This window comes from Sycon ciliatum, chromosome 5 (genome assembly GCF_964019385.1).
Source record: "Sycon ciliatum chromosome 5, ocSycCili1.1, whole genome shotgun sequence".
Classification (NCBI taxonomy): Eukaryota; Metazoa; Porifera; class Calcarea; order Leucosolenida; family Sycettidae; genus Sycon; species Sycon ciliatum.
The window spans coordinates 16,404,857-16,426,540 of record NC_088647.1 but is presented as its reverse complement, the minus strand read 5'-3'; positions in this window follow the sequence as shown (position 1 = coordinate 16,426,540).

Genomic DNA, 21,684 nt, shown 5'->3' with positions numbered 1-21,684 from the left:
AAAGTACAAGACCTGTATGGCGCTGCTGATCCGCTGCCTCCAAATATCTGTCTACAGCCAATGTCTGGGCATCTTCTGTGGAGTGAAGTGGGCGATATGCTAACTGGGTTGCGGGGAACAAGGAATTTTTGGAGAGGAACTTACACAGTCTCGTGTGGACTACCCGTTCTAGGACTTTGGAAACTATTGGTAAAAACGATATTGGTCTATAGTTCTTAGCGACAGCTTTGTCGCCTGACTTGAAGAGGGGACGAACATCCGCAATCTTCAGAGATGCAGGAACAACACCAGAAGCCAGAGATGCATTGATTAGTATGGTGAGGGACGGTGCAAGGACAGGAGAACAGTGTTTGAGGATTGCAGCTGGAACCTGGTCGCTGCCTGCAGCTTTGCGCACGTCGATGTTGGAGAGCAGCTTAGCGGTCTCTTGCACACTTGCTGGAGCAAATTCTTGGAGGCATTCCTTCTTCCTGGGACCCAATGGGCTGAGAGACGTAGTGATCTAGTTAGTTGGGTCTGACACACCACCGCTGAATTGGTCACTGAGCTGTGAGACACTGACGGCTGGTGGAACTGAGGACTTGTTACGACCGCTGAGGTAGTTGATGGTCTGCCAGGTTTTTCGTGCGTTGGCCTGACTAGCAGCAAGAAGGCCCCTAAAGTAGGTGGCTCGGAGATGTCGTGACATACGCTTGGCTTCGTCTCGGGCAGAAGTGAAGACATTGCGTAGAGCCGGGTCTGCAGGTGATGCTTTCCACCGTCGATGGGCCGCATCACGTCGCTGGACGAGGTCATGTAGAGCTGGCGTCTTCCAGGGGAAGGATTTCCGGGGAGGAGCTTTGGGGCGGTGTGGAGGGATAGGAGCAGGAGTGTTCAAGACAGCGACAAGTTTCTCCAGCCACATATCCCACATTTCATCTTCCGTCCGCGCAAAGCAGAAGTTCTCTAGATCGCTATTTAGCAGGTCATGTGCAAATTGACCCATATCAATTCTTGCAATGTTACGGCCACGTCGCACGGTCGGTGTGCAGGACGTTGTGAGTCGCAAATCAAGTGCCAGAGCGAAGTGGTCACTGATTGTAGAAGGTAAGATAATAATTTGAAGTTTTTGGGGACGGTTGGCGGCTTTCGTGCTCTGAGGATCAGCCTCAGCGGCACTCCTACAGCATCCCTTAAGCAGTGACCAAACCTTTGTGTACCTTATGATGTCACTTGATGAGAATCTAGACCTAGCCCTGGTGGGATTCAAGGACCTAATTGACCTGGGCGAGCGGAAATCAGTAGACCAACCCTCAAGCCTTTCTCGCCCGGAACTCGTCAAAGAACTCCGGAAGATGGGCGTGGGAGTGCTGCCGCAGCCAGCAAGTCCAAACGGTACGTTGGAACAATTGTCTAGCCTTGTATCATGTGTTTCAACCTTGTCCAAGGAGATTGTTATGTCGAGGGAAGATAGAGACAGCACAATGTTGGCCCTGAAATTGGAAATCCAAGAGCTGAGGCGTGAAGTAGTAGAGCTTCGTCAACAGAAGTGTTCCATCCCTGACCCCTTACCACACACCGTACCCACGTACACATCCCAACAAAACGTGGCCATGGGACCTCCAGCTGCGAAGTCCTACAGTAATACCGTACGCACCCAGCATGCTGCAACACCACAAGGTACAAGTCCAAGTAGTACCCAGACCCAGCCTGCCCAACAAAGCTTTAAAGCCCAATGTGTGCTGCATGCACCAGTGATACTTGTAGTTGTACAGTCCACGCAGCCGACACACAATGCTGTGAAGCAGGGGTCACTGGCATATGTAGTACAGAGCCAACACAGAACACGTGGAAAGAGGTGAACCATAGACGAAAAGGACGGCAGGACAAATTCACGGACAGCGTATCCAAAGCTCTGAGGGCTCCTATAACCTCTCGGTACGTGAAGGAATCACCTAACACGGAACCTGCTGATCCGTGCGTCCTGACAGGGGTGGTGCCCATCAACAAACTTGTGCTCTACGTTGGAAGCATCAACAGCGGTTGCAACGCTCACTCCATCAGAGACTGGTGCGAAGCGAGGGACGTGGAGGTATTAAATTGCTCCGTCATGGAGTCCAAATACCTTGGCACATCGTATGCCAGAGTCACTGTGGCTGCAGAACATGAAGAGCGTGTACTAGACAGAGCCTTCTGGCCCGAAGCCATCAGCCACTCAGTACGCAAGTGGCGTTTTGCGGACAGCCCCAAAGTGACGAAGCCAGCTTCCAATGCGTAACCTTTATCCCTCCTCTTCCACTTCAACCCCTGCGCCTCTCAACGCTCTTGCCCCACCTTTCTTCCCCCATTCTGTACATGCTGCTACTCACCGACTTACAATCTGTGTCCTTAATGCTCGCTCCATAGCAAACAAGTCTGGCGAACTCATTCAAATCTGTGAAGATCACACACCCAGCGTAGTATGCATCACAGAGACCTGGCTAACTCCCACACAAGCTTTCCACGTGCCACACTATGAATGCTTCCGTCGAGACCGACCTGTTTTAGAAAATAGACAGAACCGTGACCCACACAGGGGGTATGGAGGAGTTCTAATCTTAGTTCGTGAAGGTCTGTGCACTTCCATTGATCAGCTACCGGATTTTCAGCAACCGGGCTTGGAAGCGCTAGCACTTCGGCTTACACTCGCTGAACATAAGCTTGTCTCACCTTCTGACCTGCCAACAACCCACCTAACAGTAGCCTGTATCTACCGTGCTCCTTCCCCGTCGACGGATGACTTCTCGACTTTTCTCGACCGCCTCCAAATAGCCCTGCAATCAACACAAAGGAAGCCCGAAGCCCTTGTGATATCAGGCGACTTCAACTGTAGGTATTCCGGCTGGTGCTCAACTGACCAAACGGATGCACAGGGTCTGAGTCTTGACAACCTCTTCTCATGCTATAATTTGACCCAATCGGTAACCTTTCCCACCCACCTCCGCTCGAATGGACTTGGCAGCTGTCTAGACCTTATCGCGAGCAACATCCCTAACCAACTCAACCACATTCAACACCTGGCTCCTCTTGGCGCAGCAGACCATGCCGTCCTGCTGGCTGAGTTCTCCTCCTCAAAGTCTTCCCCCACAGCAGCCAGCACCTGCCGTAGCCCACCATATACACAAAAATACAATGTCCTGAGTGCCACGGATAACATGTGGAATGCCATGAATGTTTTTCTCGCAGCTGTACCCTGGTCTCAGGTCCTTGCCTCCCACTGCATCGACACGGCTGTCTCCGCATTCACTGACATCCTTGAAGGTGCCTTGGACCTATATATAGGAAGATCCTCACCTCCTCGTCGGAAATCACGCCACAAACCCTGCCCCTGGATGACGCCAGCACTGAAAGCAGCTATTAAAGTCAAGAGCGATCTCTACAGCATCTACCGGAAATACCCATCCCCTACAAATTTCAACAAATACAAACACCAACGTAACTATGTAAAATGCCTTTCCAGATCCTGCCATCGCTGCTACATCCGCAACCTCCGTGCCACGATATCTCCCACAAACCCTCGCCTCCCATCCCTCCCTGTGCTCATTCGTCAACTGCGAAATCCTACCAGCGCCCGGGTTATACCTTCGAAGATGGTGGGCCCCAATGGTCGAACAAGCACCTCTCCGGCATCCATTGGTAACTTATTGAACCGCCACTTCGTTAGTGCTGGCTTACAGGTTGACCCCGATGCTCCTATTCCCACTATTTCCTCTCTACCTCCACCAGCAACTACATTGCACTCCCTGATCATCACCTCATCGACTGTTCACAAGTATATTGCAAGACTGCCTCTGAACAAATCCCCCGGAGCTGATAGGATCACCAATGAGATCCTCAGGAAACTGAGCTACTCAATTGCCCGCCCACTCTCCATTCTTTTTAACCTTTCCCTCTCCTCCGGCACATTCCCGTCACGATGGAAGTCAGCCACTGTCATTCCAGTGTACAAAAATAAAGGCGACAAGAACAACCCGTCTAATTACCGACCAATCTCCCTCCTGTCCTGCGTCTCCAAACTGCTAGAGAGAATAGTGTACGACCGCTTGTACGACCATATCTCCCCTCTTCTTCACCCCGCACAATCTGGCTTCCGTCGTAAGGACAACACATCCCTGCAATTATCCCGCATAATCCAAGACCTCTGCTCCCTAAAAGACCAGCGGCAGGTCTCCTGCATCTGTTTCTTCGACCTCTCCAAGGCCTTCGACACCGTGTGGCACAAGGGCCTGATCGCCAAACTTCGTGCCCATGGTGTCTCCGGCTCCCTACTCGCCTGGATAACTAGCTACCTCTTGGACCGAAATCAGTGCGTCACAGTAAATGGAACCTTATCTGACCCCGAGTCTGTGACATCCGGAGTGCCCCAGGGCTCCATTTTAGGTCCCCTGCTCTTCCTCACATACGTTAATGACCTCCCCTATTCAATTCCCAAAATTTCTTTGTTTGCAGATGATACCACTGTCCTTGCTTCCTCCCCATCTCACGCCACCCTGTACCCCAAAGTTCAGACCTGTATCAACGACATTGTTCACTGGATGAGCACTTGGTACCTTTTAAAGCCAAATGTGACCAAAACCGAGCTCCTCCTGTTTCCCCCTCCCACAGATCCAGTGCCCATCTTCCACTTTCCCGATGATCCCGGTCACCCTATCTCTGTAGCGCCCCACCATAAACACCTTGGCATTGTCATAGATTCCACCCTCTCCTGGTCTCACCATGCTGATCATGTGTCGTCCAAAGTATGCCGATCTGTCGGCATAATGTCAAGTCACTTGTCCCATTTGCCCAAAAATTGCCGGATTAATTTTTATAAATCATACATTCTTCCCCTCTTCACATACGGCTTCCCTGCCTGGTCCACCATTAACAAAACCCACATAGGTAAATTAGAAGTTCTCCATCGCCGTATACTGCGAATCATATTCCGTACTGATCGTTATACCTCAAATCTAGACTTGTATGCTGCTGCATCCACTACCACTCTGCAACATTACCTTGATGCTTCCAAGTGCACCCTGGCGCATTCAATTTTCCTTGACCAGCACCCTGCTCATTTACAGTCCCTTAATTGGTTCAATTCAGGTGGCACCACCCGAAGCTGCGTTCGTCTCCCCCTAGCTAGGTCTACCCTATTCGTAAATTCCCCTTTCTTTTCCTCCTACTCCACGTGGCTCCAACTGCCTCCCAGTGTTAGACAAGCTCCAGATATGCCCAAATTCCGTACCCTCGTCAGACAGCACTTCAGTATCTCCCAGTAAACAAAGTCACAGTCACCACTTCCGCTGCATAGCTCGCTGAGCATCCCATTGCTTTGTAAGTTGCTAATCCCTTCCCACTTTGTGTACGTGCTCTTAATTTTCTTTTCTTCTCTTCTTCCGTGGTTGGTCTCACCCTCTCCTCAATTCAATTGGCTGTCTTGACATGCCACGAGGTGCAGAAATAAATAAATAAATAAATAAAATACTACGACACAAGAGTTCACATGATCGTCTCCGACCAGAGCGAGATCCAGGGTTGTTTGGCTGCCCTGGGGTCCAACTCTGGTAGGACTGTCCACTTGGTTCTTGATGTCGAAAGAATTACACAGGTGCAGCAAGCTGTTTAGCTGGGGGCTGTCGCGGGAGCTTACATCGACATTGAAGTCTCCAACAAGGACCAGAGGTGACGTGGGAAGTGTGGAGACGACAGTGTCTACTGCATTCGTCAAGTCTTGCCAGAATTGCACAGGAGTGCCTGGAGGACGGTACACACCACCAAGGAGAACCTTGGAACGCTGCATATGACTTGTAGAGTAGGGCAATATGTGCATGCGATAGATGACGGCCCATAAAGCATAACAAATGTACACGTTGGCGAAACGTTTTGAACACAATAGTGAAATGGTCTTGGAATTTAAGATTAGTGCTGATCTCTACGCCTAGATGGATTACGGTACTTTTAACATTGGGTGATACATTGTCCATTTGGACAGACGAAGAGGGTGGAGGAGCATAGTTGGAGAACATGGTGGTCTTGGCCGCAGAAACCTCCCCGTGAATGCCTCTAGCCCAGCGCTGGCAGCTTGTTAAATCCAACTGGAAATTGGCCAGATTGACAACAGGTAAACCTATGTTATGAGTGTTGAGCAGTGTAACATCATCAGCAAATAGATTAGGGGCGCTGTGGGTCAACGTGTCGGGAAGGGTATTGACGTAGGTAAAAAACAGCAGGGGTGCAAGATGTGAGCCTTGAGGAACACCACAATTCAAAAGATATTGGGGAGAGATCGTCTCCTCAATCTTGATTCAGGTAGCATTCAAACCATTTCACTGAGTTTCGAGTCATAAAAGTACTCCGCCTCTCAATCAGTGTTGGATGATGAACTTTATCGAAGGCTTTCCTGAAGTCAAGAAATGCACAATCATATCTGTTGTGTTTGTCTGAGACACGAGCCATCTGGTGAGTAAGCAGGATAAGTTGGTCCGTTGCTGATCGCTGTGGAACATATGCAAATTGGGACGGTGATATTAATTTGTTGCGATGCAGGAAACTGCTGAGACTCAGTGCTATCCGGTATTCGAAAAGACGACTGACGGGATGCAGCAGTGAAATAGGACGATAATTTGTTGGTGAAGAGGCACTTCCTTTGCCTTTATATAATGGGGTAACAGAGGCCGATTTCCAGGAATTGGGGAAGCACGAAGTAGATATGCTCAAGTTAAACAGGAATGAGAGGGATTCACACAGTAAATCTGCCATTGAGCGTAGTATCGGTATCATGTGATTTTGCTGAGGTGGATTTTCGGGGGGATAGGTGTGTAAGGTCGTAATGGACTTGACCAGGACTGAATTTAGAAATGTTGTACAAGGTGGTGCAAGCACTTAATGATGGCTCTTGAGAGGGTTGTCCATTCACTGCTGGTGGCATTGAACACTGGGCTGCAAAATGTTGAGCAAGAAGATCGCATTTTTCATGCTCAGTGGTGGCGCTGGCGTCACCATCTGTAAGATCAGGGACTGACGACTTGCTGCCAACAATGTTGCAAAACTGCTTGGCCCTTTTCCACCTCACATATCCGCACTTACTGCAATTCTTTGATATTCTAGCAGCCTCACGGTCAAGGAAAGCGTGTCTGGCCGCTCGAAGCTTCTTTCTGTAAAAGTTCCGCGATAAGCAATAAGCTGCTTTCGCCTCAATACACTGAGGGTTGCGCAGGTAGGAACAATACAGTACATTCTGTCTCCGCTTTAGTTTGTGTAGATTTGGCGCGTACCAGCTCTGCTTTCGACGCTCCTGTTGACTGTTCCAGATAGAAGATCTGTCTACTAGATTCTGAAAATGAGATTCCCACGCTTTCCAAGCTGAATCCACAAGTTCAGTCCCCATTACGCGCTTAAGAAACGGTTCCTGCTCTATTAGAATGCGCAGTCTGGCGAAATCCGTTGTTCTGCGTAGTCGACAACCTCGACGCTGGGTTGGTGTGCAGCGAGATAGCGAGGCAATGACAGCACAGTGATCAGATAAGGGCTCAAGTGTGTGTGTAGAGTAAAATGTCTGGTATGTTGGTTGCTATGAATGATGTCGAGCAACGGGTTTTGACCGCTTCTAAGATTAGGTCGTGTACCAGTCCCTTCATTCATCACATTGAAACCGAACTTCACCAAAGCCGACTGCAGTGCCCTACCATTGCAGTCTGTGGTGTCAGTGTCTTTCCAGGCTTGGTTCTTGGCATTGAAGTCGCCTACAATTATGCTATTGTGTTGGTCAAACAGATCAGAGAGCTGATCGAACGTAGATATTAAAGAACTTATAGGTTGTCTTGGGGGCCGGTACCAAACAGATAAGAAAACAGGTCGGCTTGGATGCTTGATCTCAACAGTCATCATTTCGCAGCTACCATACGTACATTCTGGGTGAAAATCGCAGCTCAAGTGGTCCTTAACATAGATTGCTACGCCACCCCCACCAAGCTGTGACCATGGTAGGGATGTATTGCTTCTGTCCTTTCGGTATAGTTTATAACCTGGTATGGTTACAACATTATCAGGAAAGGTCGGATTTAGCCACGTTTCTGTTAAACAAAGAATATCCAGAGACTCTTGTGTCGATAGGTTCAATACTTCGGCTTGTTTACTCAGGAGACTACAGCAGTTGACAATACATATTCGGCATGCCTTTTGCTGTTGGGTACGATAGGTGCGAGGTATGAAAACTGGTGCATAGGGATTGAGTGGGAACGCGGTCGTGGCTGCTGTTGAGCGGGGTCGGCCACAATAGGTGCGAGGTATGAAGACTGGTGCGTGGGTAAAATATGGTGAGGTGTTTGTGATGGAGTAGTAGTAGTAGTAGTAGTTTTTATTATTTTACTAGGGGAGTCCCAACAGGCTACTGCCTTTTTACTGGGAACCCTAGGTGAAGTTTAACCATATTAATGAACAGAGCAAGAGTGTGGGCCTGTCGACAGTCAGCTGGAAGAGAGTTCCACCTGCCTGCCGCCAGAAAAGAAATAGAGCGCATGCCATACTGCGTATAAACGAGTGGGAGAACTAAGGCTCTTTGTGCCTTGCCCCGGGTGCATGCCTGGTGACCAAGTGCAGTTGCCCGAAGCTGGTACAAAGACTGAAGAAGAGGACTAGCAAGATGCTGGGCCAAGCAGCGGTACACAAAAACATAGAGCTTGAGGCTAATACGCTGTTCCAAAGAATAGAGGTGATATAAGCGAAGAACTAGTTCAGTGGGCGTGGTACGATCGAGTCCAAACACTCTCTTCATTGCTATGTGGCTAACGGTCACAATCCTATTGTACAGAGTTGTGCTTAAACAATGTAGGTAAGCATTACTGGCATAGTCTAGGGTAGACTGAATAATAGACAAGTAGAATGTTCGCTTTGCATCATTTGTTAAATTTCTACGGCCATGTCGGAAAGCAGCAACTTTAGCAAAAACCGAGTTACACAATTTATGGACCTGTGGCTGGAAGGTGAGATGCTCGTCTATCAATAAACCAAGGTATTTGGCAGTACTCGTAGGGGTAATAGCCTTTCCTTTACAGGTCAAGGGCTGTGGCAACTGCGCTGCTGGCTGCTGGCAGGCGTGACCGCTGCAGGATTAGGGCTGAAACGAACATAAAATTTGAGTATTCGAACGTTCTTGATGTTAACGAACGAACGAACATTCTCGTCGCACGCGCGTGCTCGTGCACGAACCGGCATATAGGCAAGAAAATAGTGGAATTTTTGAATACAGTATAGCAATAAACTTTTGTGGCGCACAAATTTTGCGTTTTCATGAATGCGGCTGGTTTGTGATGAGAATTTTCTCAAAAGAGCAGGGGACCCAGGACCGACCCTTGCGGGACGCCCCTGGTACAAGGCACAGTCTCACCATGCCGCCTCGCATGCTGTGTTACGTGATGCTTCTGGGGAATCCATGGTCTCCTATGCTGTATTTCCCTCCAGAAGCTTGTGTGCTGAATCATAACTGATGGGTGTGCCGTCCACCACAATCTTGGCATGGGGAAAATAGCATTTGATGCCCTTAGCACGTAGCTGCTTGTAGATTGGTATTGCTTGTCGACGGTCTTTTTGCTGATTTGGGGTTAGGTCATGGTTGACGTACACATTTGTGTCATCGAACTTGAGGCCAAAGCGGCCATCCATGATGGTAGCTTTAGTAGCTTTGTTTGTGGACACATGGACAAGTCTTGACTTTCCAGATGGCGATGGTCGGCCGATTCGTCTTGTTTGGAGTAATGGAGCATCAATGCCAGACATCAGTGAGGCAACAATTTCTGACAGATTCTCGTCTTCCTTTTCTGGAAGACCTGCAATCACCAAGTTGTTTTTGATTTCCGTTTGTAGGTGCTCTTCATGTACGAGTTCCCGTACCACCTGAAGATCACATGGTACGGGAGACACCAACAGGGCTAGGGCCGCTAGGGCATGCTGAATGGTGCTCTGCCCGAGGAGTGCAGATTCAGGAAGGTGTCATATTTGCATCCAAGCACTTCAGAACTGCCTACGCACGGGTGACCGTCGAGGCAGCTGATGAGAACACAGTCGGTGACAAAGGGTTCTGGCCGGATGCTCTTTCGCACACGGTTAGGCCCTGGCGTTTTGCCGCGGACAGTTTTGACACCAGCAATGCCAACCAGGCAAACAACGTCCTCTCCTCAGGCTCAGCATGATGGCGCGACCACAGCTGAATCCACTGGCTCGGCCCTACTTCCCCCCTTGCCAGGGTAAACTGACCTTGCTTTCCGTAAATTGCCGCTCAATCGTTAACAAATCTGCCGAACTGTCTGTCATTGCTGATTTCAGCAAACCTGATGTCATCTGTCTAAATGAAACATGGCTAAATCCAAGCATAGCGCTCACCATCTCCGGTTATACCACATTTCGTCGCGACCGACCACCTCATGATAACAAATCCGGTACGGCAACCAGAGGATATGGTGGAGTTGCGATTCTTGTCCGGCAAAATCGCTTCGGAAGAGTCCAAGTTCGCGACGACCTTGCTCGTCCGACCTGTGAATCCGTATGGGTTGAGCTTCACCCAATCTTAGGCTCCCCGACACCCATCCTCGTCTGCTGTACCTACCGTCCGCCCTCAGTCAAAACCACGGAAATAGACCACTTCTGTGATATGCTAGCTAGTGCTTTGGTAACCGTTCCCATGTCATCGTACCATGTCATAATGGCTGGGGACTTCAACAGTAAGCACAAACGGTGGTGCCCATCGGATTTAAAGGGGAAGTTAAGGCAAAAATCAAAATCTCACCAGTTGTAGTCTTCGGGGTGCTGAGTCGAATGGTCGTGGTCCGAGGAAGCGGAGACGCTCCCTTCCTACTTTAATCCCAATCGAACTCGCGCACTTCCACCGAAACTGGGTGACTGCGCCCTACTAGATGGGGATTTGTATGCAAAATGTCACTAAAAGCGCCATTTCGTTCTTATAAAAGCACGGATGACTGCGATTGGCCCATATGTTGTAGTCTTTTGGACGCTGAGTCGACTGGTTTTGGTCCGAAAAGGCTGCGATGCAGCGTTCCTCCTTTATTCCCAATCTAACATGGTTGAACAAGCGGTCACGTGCTCCTGCGTACACCAGTCACCTGGTCACTGTGCCTGCAGGGTACAACTTACTAGCCTGTTTGACCTTTTTTGGGTGCACTCCTGTCACTCGAGTTGAACTCGAGTTGAACCTTGGTGTGAAAGTTGTCGCCTGCTGGCGTGGTGACCAGGTGATTTCGGCACCCAGGAGCACGTGACCGCTTGTTCAACCATGTTCGATTGGGAATAAAGGAGGAACGCTGCATCGCAGCCTTTTCGGACCAAAACCAGTCGACTCAGCGTCCAAAAGACTACAACATATGGGCCAATCGCGGTCATCCGTGCTTTTTTAAGAACGAAATGGCGCTTTTAGTGACATTTTGCATACAAATCCCCATCTCGTAGGGCGCAGTCACCCAGTTTCGGTGGAAGTGCGCGAGTTCGATTGGGATTAAAGTAGGAAGGGAGCGTCTCCGCTTCCTCGGACCACGACCATTCGACTCAGCACCCCGAAGACTACAACTGGTGAAATTTTGATTTTTGCCTTAACTTCCCCTTTAACGTGTCCTGCTGGGGCGGCACTTTTTCGCACCCTTACCTGCTTCGGTTTGGATCAGCTGGTGCAGAGTCCAACGCACACAACATCTTCCGGAACACAGTCATGTCTAGACCTTGTCTTCACGAACCAACCCCTGCTGGCGACGGACGTTCACACAGCTTGCGCTCTTGGCTCCTCGGACCATCTCATGGTTTCATGCCAGTTCGCCGTCTCATTGCCCTCGGATCCAGACCTGCCACTTCCTTCTCGCAAACCGTTCCCATATCGCTTCCGTCGAGTTCCCTCTCAGTGCTGGGAGTCTATGAACGCTTATTTCTCCTGCCACGACTGGTCGTTTCTGCAACCAGAAGGCTCTCCAACTGTTGACGCCGCGGTAGATCACTTTGCAGCCGTCCTTGAACGAGGGTTCCAACAGCACCTCTCTAACTTTGCTATCGGCTGCAACAACCGGAAACATTCCAACCCAACATCCTCGACATCTAGTCCCCCATGGGTGACACGGTCCCTCGTATCTGAAGTGAAGCGCAAGCGTGATCTTTTCAGCATCTACAAGAAATTCCCAACGCCGGTTAACCGGGAGGCTTACCGAGTTCAACGCAACTTCGTCAAGCACCTTTCTCGTACCTCACACCGCTCCTTTCTAAACTCTCTTTCTGCAACACTCTCCTCCCCCGATCGCCCATCACTCCACCAATTCATTCGCAACCAGTGCCGCGGGACCTCCCGCGCGCCAATCCAGTACCTGACGGACTCCAATGGCAACCGCCAGCACGATGTGAAGGCGATTGCAGACACACTGAACAAGCAGTTTGTTTCATCCGGCATTCCGGAAGATCCGAATTGGGTCATTCCATCGCTGTCCCCAGCCCCTGAACTTAGCGCACCACTCACACGCGTCGTTACCACGACTGCTACCGTCTGTAAGCACCTCAAACTCCTGAAGAATTGTAAGTCCCCTGGCGAAGATGGCATACCCAATGAGGTTCTCAAATGGCTTGCGCCATCTCTGTCCTATCCCTTGTGCCTGCTCTTTAACATGTCATATCGTACAGGAGTATTTCCGTCCGTCTGGAAATCTGCTGTTATCGTCCCGATCTATAAGAAAGGCCAACGCTCTCAGGCTGGCAACTACAGACCAATCTCTCTCCTTCCCGCTGTGTCCAAGGTCTGTGAACGTATTTTCTTTGAGTCTCTGTACTGCCACGTCACCCCAGCGCTTTCACCATCTCAATCCGGTTTCTGCCGTGGAGACTCCACAACTTTCCAACTAACACGTCTAGTACAAGACATCTACACCCAGCGGAACCTCAGGCGGCATGTTGGCATCGTGTTCTTTGACCTAGCGAAAGCTTTCGACACCGTCTGGCATCGTGGTCTGCTTGCAAAGCTAGAGTCCGTCTTCTTGGTACACGGTCCAGCCCTGCAATGGCTCTCATCCTATCTTTCCTGCCGCCACCAGACTGTCAGAGTATCTACCTCCCTATCAGACCCATTACTAGTCGTGTCTGGGGTACCCCAGGGGTCCATACTTGGGCCGCTCCTATTTCTACTGTACGTTAATGACTTGCCAGCCCTTGTACCAAATGTAAGTCTTTTTGCTGACGACACTGCTCTGATGTGCTCCGACAGCTCGGCAGACAACCTCACGGCCTCCATGCAGTCCGGGGTCAACGCTACAGTAACATGGATGGAAACCTGGAAACTGAAGCCTAACCTCGCCAAAACCGAGGCCATGTTCTTCTCTCCCTCGCCCCCCACTCAACTTCTGTATTTTCCTGGTCTAAATAGTACACCTATTAAAGTTGTTAACGAGCACAAGCACCTGGGCGTTATTCTCGACCGCCAACTCTCCTGGTCTCCACAAGTCCAGTCTGTGTGCAAGCGTGCGAGTGCGTCCTTAGGTATGCTACAACCCCACTGCCAACACTTGAATGATAACTGCAGAGAATTGTTCTTTAAGTCGTACATTTTGCCTATATTTGACTATTGCGATATAGCTTGGTGCGGGTTGTCTCAGACTTTACTCCACAGACTGGAGGTACATCAACGCTTGCTTCTGAAAATTCTGTTTCGAAAAGACCAAACATTTGCCTCCCTTTGTCTTTATAAACTTGCTTCCACGCACCCTCTTCTTGCCCGACATCAGCAGCATCTTTGTATCCTTGTGCAAAAAATCTTCCTAGCCCAAGTCCCGAAACATATTGCCAAGTACAACTGGTTTGTTACCACTAGACCAACACGCAATGCCTTATCACTGCCCCGAGCTAGTTCCTCTCTGTTTTTGAAATCCCCTTTCTTCTCAGCATACTCCCTTTGGTCTAACCTGCCTACTAGCATTAAGACATGCCAGGATATCAGGAAATTCACAGTCCAGCTTTCCACACTGTCTCATCCGAAGTGATCCCATGTATTATTAATGTGCCTCCCTTTCTTTTTCTCTCCCTATCTCCTTTCCCTCTCTGACAGCATCTTTCTTTTTTTTTTCCCTTTTAGCTTGCCGTGGTTGGCTATCACCTGACCTCTCATGTTTATTGGCAGTCTTCGGACGGGCCAGGAGATGTTGAATAAATAAATAAATAAATAAATAAATAAATCTTCACACGCATCAGATTGCTGCTTTAGGGATGCAACAGTGTCGTGCAGCGTAGACCCAGGTGCTCGAAGTCCGTACATGCTATCCTAAGTTCGTACGCCCATAATTTCATGTTCTGTTATTGTATTCGACTCAAATATTTTATGGAGCTGTCCCCGGGGAAAATTGCGGAAACAAATCGCAAAAAACGCGGGGGAAAACGCGGCTTAAAATGGCATAATTTGCGGTGAATTTGCGGTAAATATGCGGTGAATAATATTTATGTGCGGCAATTTTCAGTGAGTATGTAGTGAAATCAATCAGTTACAAGTCTCTGGTGTAAGCACTCGTCATATTTGAGTAAAAAGCCGCCACCATGAGACGTTGCTGCTGACCGAACAGTGCACTGTGTGTACGTGTAAAGCAACAAAAAAGTTCAAAAAACGCGGGAAAATCGCGGAAAACGCGGTCTTTTGGTTGGTTGGTTGGTTTTTATTTCACTTCGCACATTCAAACGGGATGACGACCCAATAAAATGACGGCGAAGGCTTAGCCTAGAAGTGGCTATGGAAGAACATAGTAAAAGCTATGGAAGCACATAGTAAGAGAATAGGATACTAATAACTGCGGGTAAACGGGGGGAGAGAGAGAATACGATGTATCTGTGATACTACGTGCGGGTTACTGAACTGCACGGGGAGGAAGAGCAGAGCGATCAGCAGCAACTCCAACTACTCCCTACAGGCGTATGGTACACATGCATGCTTAAACTCAGGTAGCCGGGTAATTGTGCGGACCTCACCAGGGAGAGCGTTCCACAGCAGAGCACCAGCAACAGAAAATCTACGCTGACCGCGGCGGCTACGGTTTGCCTGGCTTAGTAGGCCATTTGACTGCTGATGGCGGGTAGGGGTGCCTTGTGCTGGGGTCAGAAGCTGGGCGAGCACAGGGCTGGTGCGGGCGTGGATGCACCGCCAGATGGTGATCAATATTTTCTGCCTGTAGAGCTCGCTGACACGGTACAGGGAGTGAGCAGTGAGCAGCGGCTGCATGGCTGTCCGGGGCGGGTTGCCATCTATACAGCGGATGGCTCTGTTTTGCGTGGTTTGCAGTCGTTTCAGTTGACCCTCTCGCATTGCGGCTGAGAAACAGCAGGAGCCATAAAGCAGGTCGGGCATTATGACCGCCTTCACATACACCTGACGAGAGCGTCTTGATAGGCTTCGGCGTGCCCGCCACAAGGCGCCAATTTTCTTGGCAACCTTGGTGACCACATAGTTTACATGGGTGTCCCAATCTAGGCGATTGTCAAGGTGAACGCCGAGGTAGCGCGCAGAAGACGCTGAGGGGAGGAGACAGTCGCCGCTTTTGACTGTTACTTCCTGTACATGCTGCTGGGGAGAGATAGTCAGAACCTGGCTCTTGGTGGCGTTCAAGATGAGGCCTCGGGACTTCAGCCAACCGGCCAGAGCAGTTGCCGCTGTGGTGAGGGTTCTGGACGCTTCCGCCGCTGAGGCCTGGGAGTCGTACAGGGCTATGTCATCTGCAAATTGTACACTTGGCACAGGCCAGGAAACCAAAGGGACATCGCGTGTGTATATACTGAAGAGGACAGGGCCGAGAACAGAGCCTTGGGGCACTCCGCAGGTGCAAGCCAGAGCAGGGCTGGTTGAAGGCGAGATGAGGATCTGCTGCTTGCGGCCGGACAAGTAGTCGACGAACCAACTAAGGGCTTTTCCAGAAATTCCAACCGCAAGGAGGTCTTGAATTAACTTGTCGTGCTGCACTTTATCAAAAGCCTTCGACATGTCTAATAGGCACAGCCCTGTGGTCTTGCCACTGTCTCTCGCCTTCTGCAGATTATCAGTCAGCACACAGAGGGCGTCTTCCGTGGAACATTTCTTGCGGAAGGCAAATTGTGTTTCGGGTAATGCCTGGGTCAAGTCCAAATGACGAACTAACTGGTGTTGCACTACCCTCTCCAGCAACTTGGACACTATTGGGAGAAGGGATACAGGTCTATAGTTGGTGGGGACTGATGGGTCACCGGCCTTGTACAGTGGCACGACAGACGCCAATTTAAATGCGGATGGAATGGTTCCAGTCCTCAGCGAGGTGCAGAACAGCACAGCAAGAGAATATGAAAGCAAGTCAGCACACTGCTGTAGCAGAGAGCCCGGTATGCCGTCACTACCTGTGGCTTTCCGCGCATCCAACTTCTCAAGGAGACGTCGGACGTCAGCAGGAGTCACAGGATCAAGTTCGGTTAAGGAGACGAGTCCAGCGGGACCGTGCGGGGTACAGAGTTGTTCAGGACGGTTGGGATCGGTGACAATGGAGTGGAACGTGTCGGCCACCTCGCTGATGCTACAACTAGGATCTTGGCGGCGACGTGAACGCCCAGTGACTGCATTTAGAATGGCCCAAGACTTCCTAGGGTTGGCCACATTTTCTTCGCACTGACGGGAGAAGTACTCGTTTCGCTTGCGCCGATACGCGTTCCGAGCAGTGCTACGTGCTTGTTTAAACTCTGCATACAGTGTGCCGTTTGTCCTATCCTTCCGCCAACGACTGTGCAGCCGCCGTTTACGCTGTTCGAGCTGGTGCAGCTCTCTGTCAGACCAGGGAGGTATCGCCCTCCGAGAAGGCTTAGAGTTGTGCAGCGGGGCATGCTTGTCCAAAACGTACAGGAACTTAGTGTGCCACTCTTTCCACATGTGATTTACATCATTGTGATCCGAAAAATCATGTAGAGAAGCCTCAAGGATATCTTGCCGAAAAGAGTTAATGTCAACACCACGTATATTCCTGGTCAGCCGCGACGTCGTGGATGACGCGGGTGGAACGTCAACGGCAAGCTGAATAAAGGCTTCCACAGCGCTGTGGTCACTAATATCAGTGGGCACAACCGTTGCTAGGGACACTAGCGCCGGGTTGGTCAATATGAGATCGATCATCGTGCCTTCAGGGCACTGTGGAGTTTCACGGGTCGGCTGCATGACGATGTTCTGGAGGCCAAACGCAGCACAGAGGTCGGTGAGGTGTTTGTGCTGGGGTGCCGGATGGGCTGGGTCCATATTTACATTAAAGTCTCCAACTAGGGTCACGGAAGAAGACTGCACAGCTGCTCGTACAATATCTGCTTCCAAATCTGCCCAGTAAGACACTGGCTCCCCCGGTGGCCGGTACACGCAACCAACCAGGTGCCGACCTGGTTTTCCGTTTATTTCTACCCAGACTGTTTCTGTAGATTCAGAATGCAGATCTGGGCGGGATCGAACTGGGAGATCTTGACGGTAGTAGAAGCAGACTCCGCCACCCAAGCGTTGAGTGCGGTCTTTTCGAATCAGATTGTACCCGTCAATACTGAGCTCTCCGTCTGTGATTTCGGGATCTAGCCATGTCTCTGATAGACCCAAGATGTCGTACTGACGCGTGCGGATGAGGCTGGCAATCTCTGGCAGTTTGTATCTTAAGCTACATGCATTGAGCGTGGCTATTTTTATGCCAGACTGAGTCGGCGTAGATGCATGGGGTATAAAAGGTGGTGCATGAGGATTGAGAGGGAGAGTCATAGTAGGGGCTAAATGTTGATGCAGATAGATACAGACAAGTGCGGAATAAAGTTAAGCCAATGAGACAAACAATGCAAGGCGCGCAACCTCTAACAACTTACAAGCTGTCCCTTCGCCTGCTCCCGAGCTTTCGCTGTGGCATACTCATCCGAAGCCTTGTGACGAGTTGACGAATGGCTTTGCTCTCCTCACTCTCAGTCACCTGGACTCCCTGCTTTGTAGCCGGAGTAATAACACGCGCTGGGAACGTGTGTTTCCCACGAGCCAGCTTGAAGCCTTGGTCATCGGGTGATGGGTGACCAGCTTTGCCTCTACTCATCGGGAACGCGGGTGTGGATGAAGATGTGGGGGCAGTCGCCTTGGTTCGAGCACTCGTGCAGGGAGTGTGAACTCCCAACGCATTGGCGTACGTCCACGGTTGTGGTGCATCAGGGACATGATCCTGTGCCTCCTTGTTCACACTGCCTTCTTGTTGCTGTTTTGCTGGTGTTGGTAGCGCTGCCACTTCTTGGTTTTCCTGCCCCTGCCCAAGTGGTTCTTGGGGTGGTCCAAGCTCGCTTGTTGACGTTGCAGCTCCCGGACTGGGCTTGGTGCCCTGCTGCGAGATCGCCCTGCAATCCCTCGCCACGTGGCCGGGGGTGCTACATTTCCAGCACGTGGGGGTCTGCCCTTTGTGCCAAACTCGCAGTTTGTACCGGCCTACGGTGATGGAGCTGGGGACAGCGATTGTGGGTACCATGGTGTAGTATACGATACCTGTACTGAAGGTGCAGCCCTCAACCGTCTTTTTCTCGTTTTTCGCGGGCCCCAAGAGTGTCCCAAAACGACTCAGTGAAGACGCAATGGCCGACAGCGCCATGTCCTCCGGAACTCCAAACACATGCACCGTTTCAGCAGTGCCATCCCCTGGCAACAATTCCAAGGTCTTCCCTTGGGCCGACAGTCCGCGGGAGAGCAACGTGTCACGGGCAGCTGTCGAGGCAAGAGTTACTTTACACGTACCTCTCCTGCCCTGAATATCAATAACTCGGATGTCCGTGCTCCGAACCCCTGCTCCGAGAAGCAGCTTGACGAAGAAGGCATGGTCCTCTGACGCAAGATCCTTAGTAAGGTTGATGCAGCAACTCCTGGAGGTACTGCTAGACATACTTGGGACATAAGCTAAGAAAACCGCAGAGCGAGAAAATCTGCATCCGCACTCAAATTTGAAAAATCGTGACACGTGGAGTCACGAGATCAGTGTGCTCTCCCAGTACGCCCTCAGTCACCCACAAGCGGCATACACGGATTTCTGCAAAGTCTTTTAAAAATCGCAAAAAAAATGCGGAAAAAAACGCGGCCGCGGAATCGCAATTTTCCCCGGGGACAGATGGAGGGGACAGTGTGGTATGTTCTCGTCGCGGAGCAATTTTCAGGGATCTACGATAAGCAGAAGAGACGAGAACATACCACACTGTCCCCTCCATCTGTCCCCGGGGAAAATTGCGATTCCGCGGCCGCGTTTTTTTCCGCATTTTTTTTGCGATTTTTACGATACGAAATACAAATTGGGTTACATTTCATGCAAAAAATCAACTTTGCCAAGACCGATTTCGAACGGACACAGCGTCAAACAGACCTTCAATCAATCATCAAGAGCCAGCTTAGAGCTGAGAATGGTCAGAGGAGAAGAATTTACAGAGAACCACCAATCTTTGCAGAAAGGTTGACACTCCTGGCATCTCCACCACTGTTTTCCCGCGGTTTTCACAGCGCAGATGCTTCTTCTCTGAGCCGACTAAAAACAGCTTGCATTTCGGCAACAAACTACGCTTATGCAAGAAATACTGGTGGAGGCACATGCCAAACATATCGCTTCGGTGCTTTCGTCGTACCGAGGGATTGCAAGTTAGCATGCAATTAGCAGAAATATGTGTGTATTTGGAGTCACCTCTGATCAGTACGGACTTAGCGCACCCTCCGCGACACCAAAATTTGATATGAAAAATCAGCGAACTCCAGAGAAACAGATCGGATCGAAAGATGGCCTGGTTCAATCGAGCCTGGCCTCAGAACAAACTTGGACAAGATACCTTCCATCCACGAGCAGGATTCTGGCAAGTGATCATTGCTAGTGTGAGTTTCAGCTCGGCAAACACACACTGTAAAAGTGTGCGGACTTCGAGCACCTGGGTCTACTATTCAGACCTCGTAGCGTACGGTTGTCCTTTTCCAGGACCCGTCCTCTGTCATCTAGATCACTGAAGGCCCGTTTGATGTCCTGGACTTCGACAACAATGGTGGGCAATCTCACTTCTAATAAATCATCCATTGTCTCTCGGAACTGCCCGATCAGCTCCTCTATTGAAACAATACTGTTAACACTAGGCACGTTACCTGTGGCAGACTTTCCGGCATGGTCCTTCTGCAATCGAGAGCTGGATTGACGAAGCTTATCGGGTGGCGTTGTAGCTTTTGACTTTTCTGTCAAACGAGATGACAGTGAGCCAATAGACCGATTGTCCTGGTTTCTGCTCATCTTCTGCAGGAGAACTATCCCGGCAAGTACTACAAACGCAGAAAGAGTCTTGAAGATAGCACTATGGTGATATTCCAGTCAAAAATACAAAAACAGTCAGAGCTAGAAAAAGTGCATCCATACGCCACAAAAAACGTGTATCTAACGAGTGCTGCGACTTGATGCCGAACATTGAGGCTTGGGAGATACATGTATGACCCTGGGCCGATGAGCTTTAGGGCTCGGTGCTGTACCTGGTCCAGCTAGTTAAAGGGGAAGTTAAGGCAATAATTAAAATTTCACCAGTTGTAGTCTTCGGGGTCCTGAGTCGAATGGTCGTGGTCCGAGGAAGCTGAGACGCTCCCTTCCTACTTGAATCCCAATCGAACTCGCGCACTTCCACCAAAACTGGGTGACTGCGCCCTACTAGATGGGGATTTGTATGCAAAATGTCACTAAAAGGGCCATTTCGTTCTTATAAAAGCACCGATGACCGTGATTGGCCCATATGTTGTAGTCTTTTGGACGCTGAGTCGACTGGTTTTGGTCCGAAAAGGCTGCGATGCAGCGTTCCTCCTTTATTCCCAATCGAACATGGTTGAACAAGCGGTCACGTGCTCCTGCGTACGCCCGTCACCTGGTCACCGTGCTTGCAGGGTACAACTTACTAGCCTGTTTGACGTTTTTTGGGTGCAGTCCTGTCACTCGAGTTGAACCTTGGTGTGAAAGTTGTCGCCTGCTGGCGTGGTGACCATGTGATTTGGGCACCCAGGAGCACGTGACCGCTTGTTCAACCATGTTCGATTGGGAATAAAGGAGGAACGGCCAAGGTCCTCCCTGCACCATATCCAAGCAGAGGTACCACAAGGTAGCATCCTTGGACCAACGTTATTCCTCCTGTATGTAAATGACTGCGAGGACACCTTGCCTGCTGGTGCTGAGCTTACCACGTATGCAGATGACACGACACTGTATCAGTGCATCTCTGCCACCGCCAGCATATCCGACTCTGCAGCACAACTCCAGGAAGCAGTGGACGCCGTCTCCCACTGGGGTTCCAAGTGGAAGGTCACCTTCGAGCCATCCAAATCTCAGGCCCTCAACATCGACCACCGCAAGCCTCCCCCAGCGTTCCCACCAGTACTCTTCAATGGAGTGACTGTTCCAGAAGAGAAGGAAATTAAACTTCTGGGCATAGCATTCGACTCGCAACTGTCCTACGCAGCACACCTCCGGGCCGTGGCCTCAAAGGCTGCCCAACGCCTACACTTCCTGAGAAAGGTTGCGCCCCTGTTGGACTCCAGCGGCCGCACGGCAGTCTACAAAGGCTTCGTGCGGCCAACAATGGAATACTGCTGCCTGGTGTGGATGGGATCAGGTCTCCCTACTGGAGCACCTAGACCACTGCCTGGATGCCGTTCCACCCTCCGCC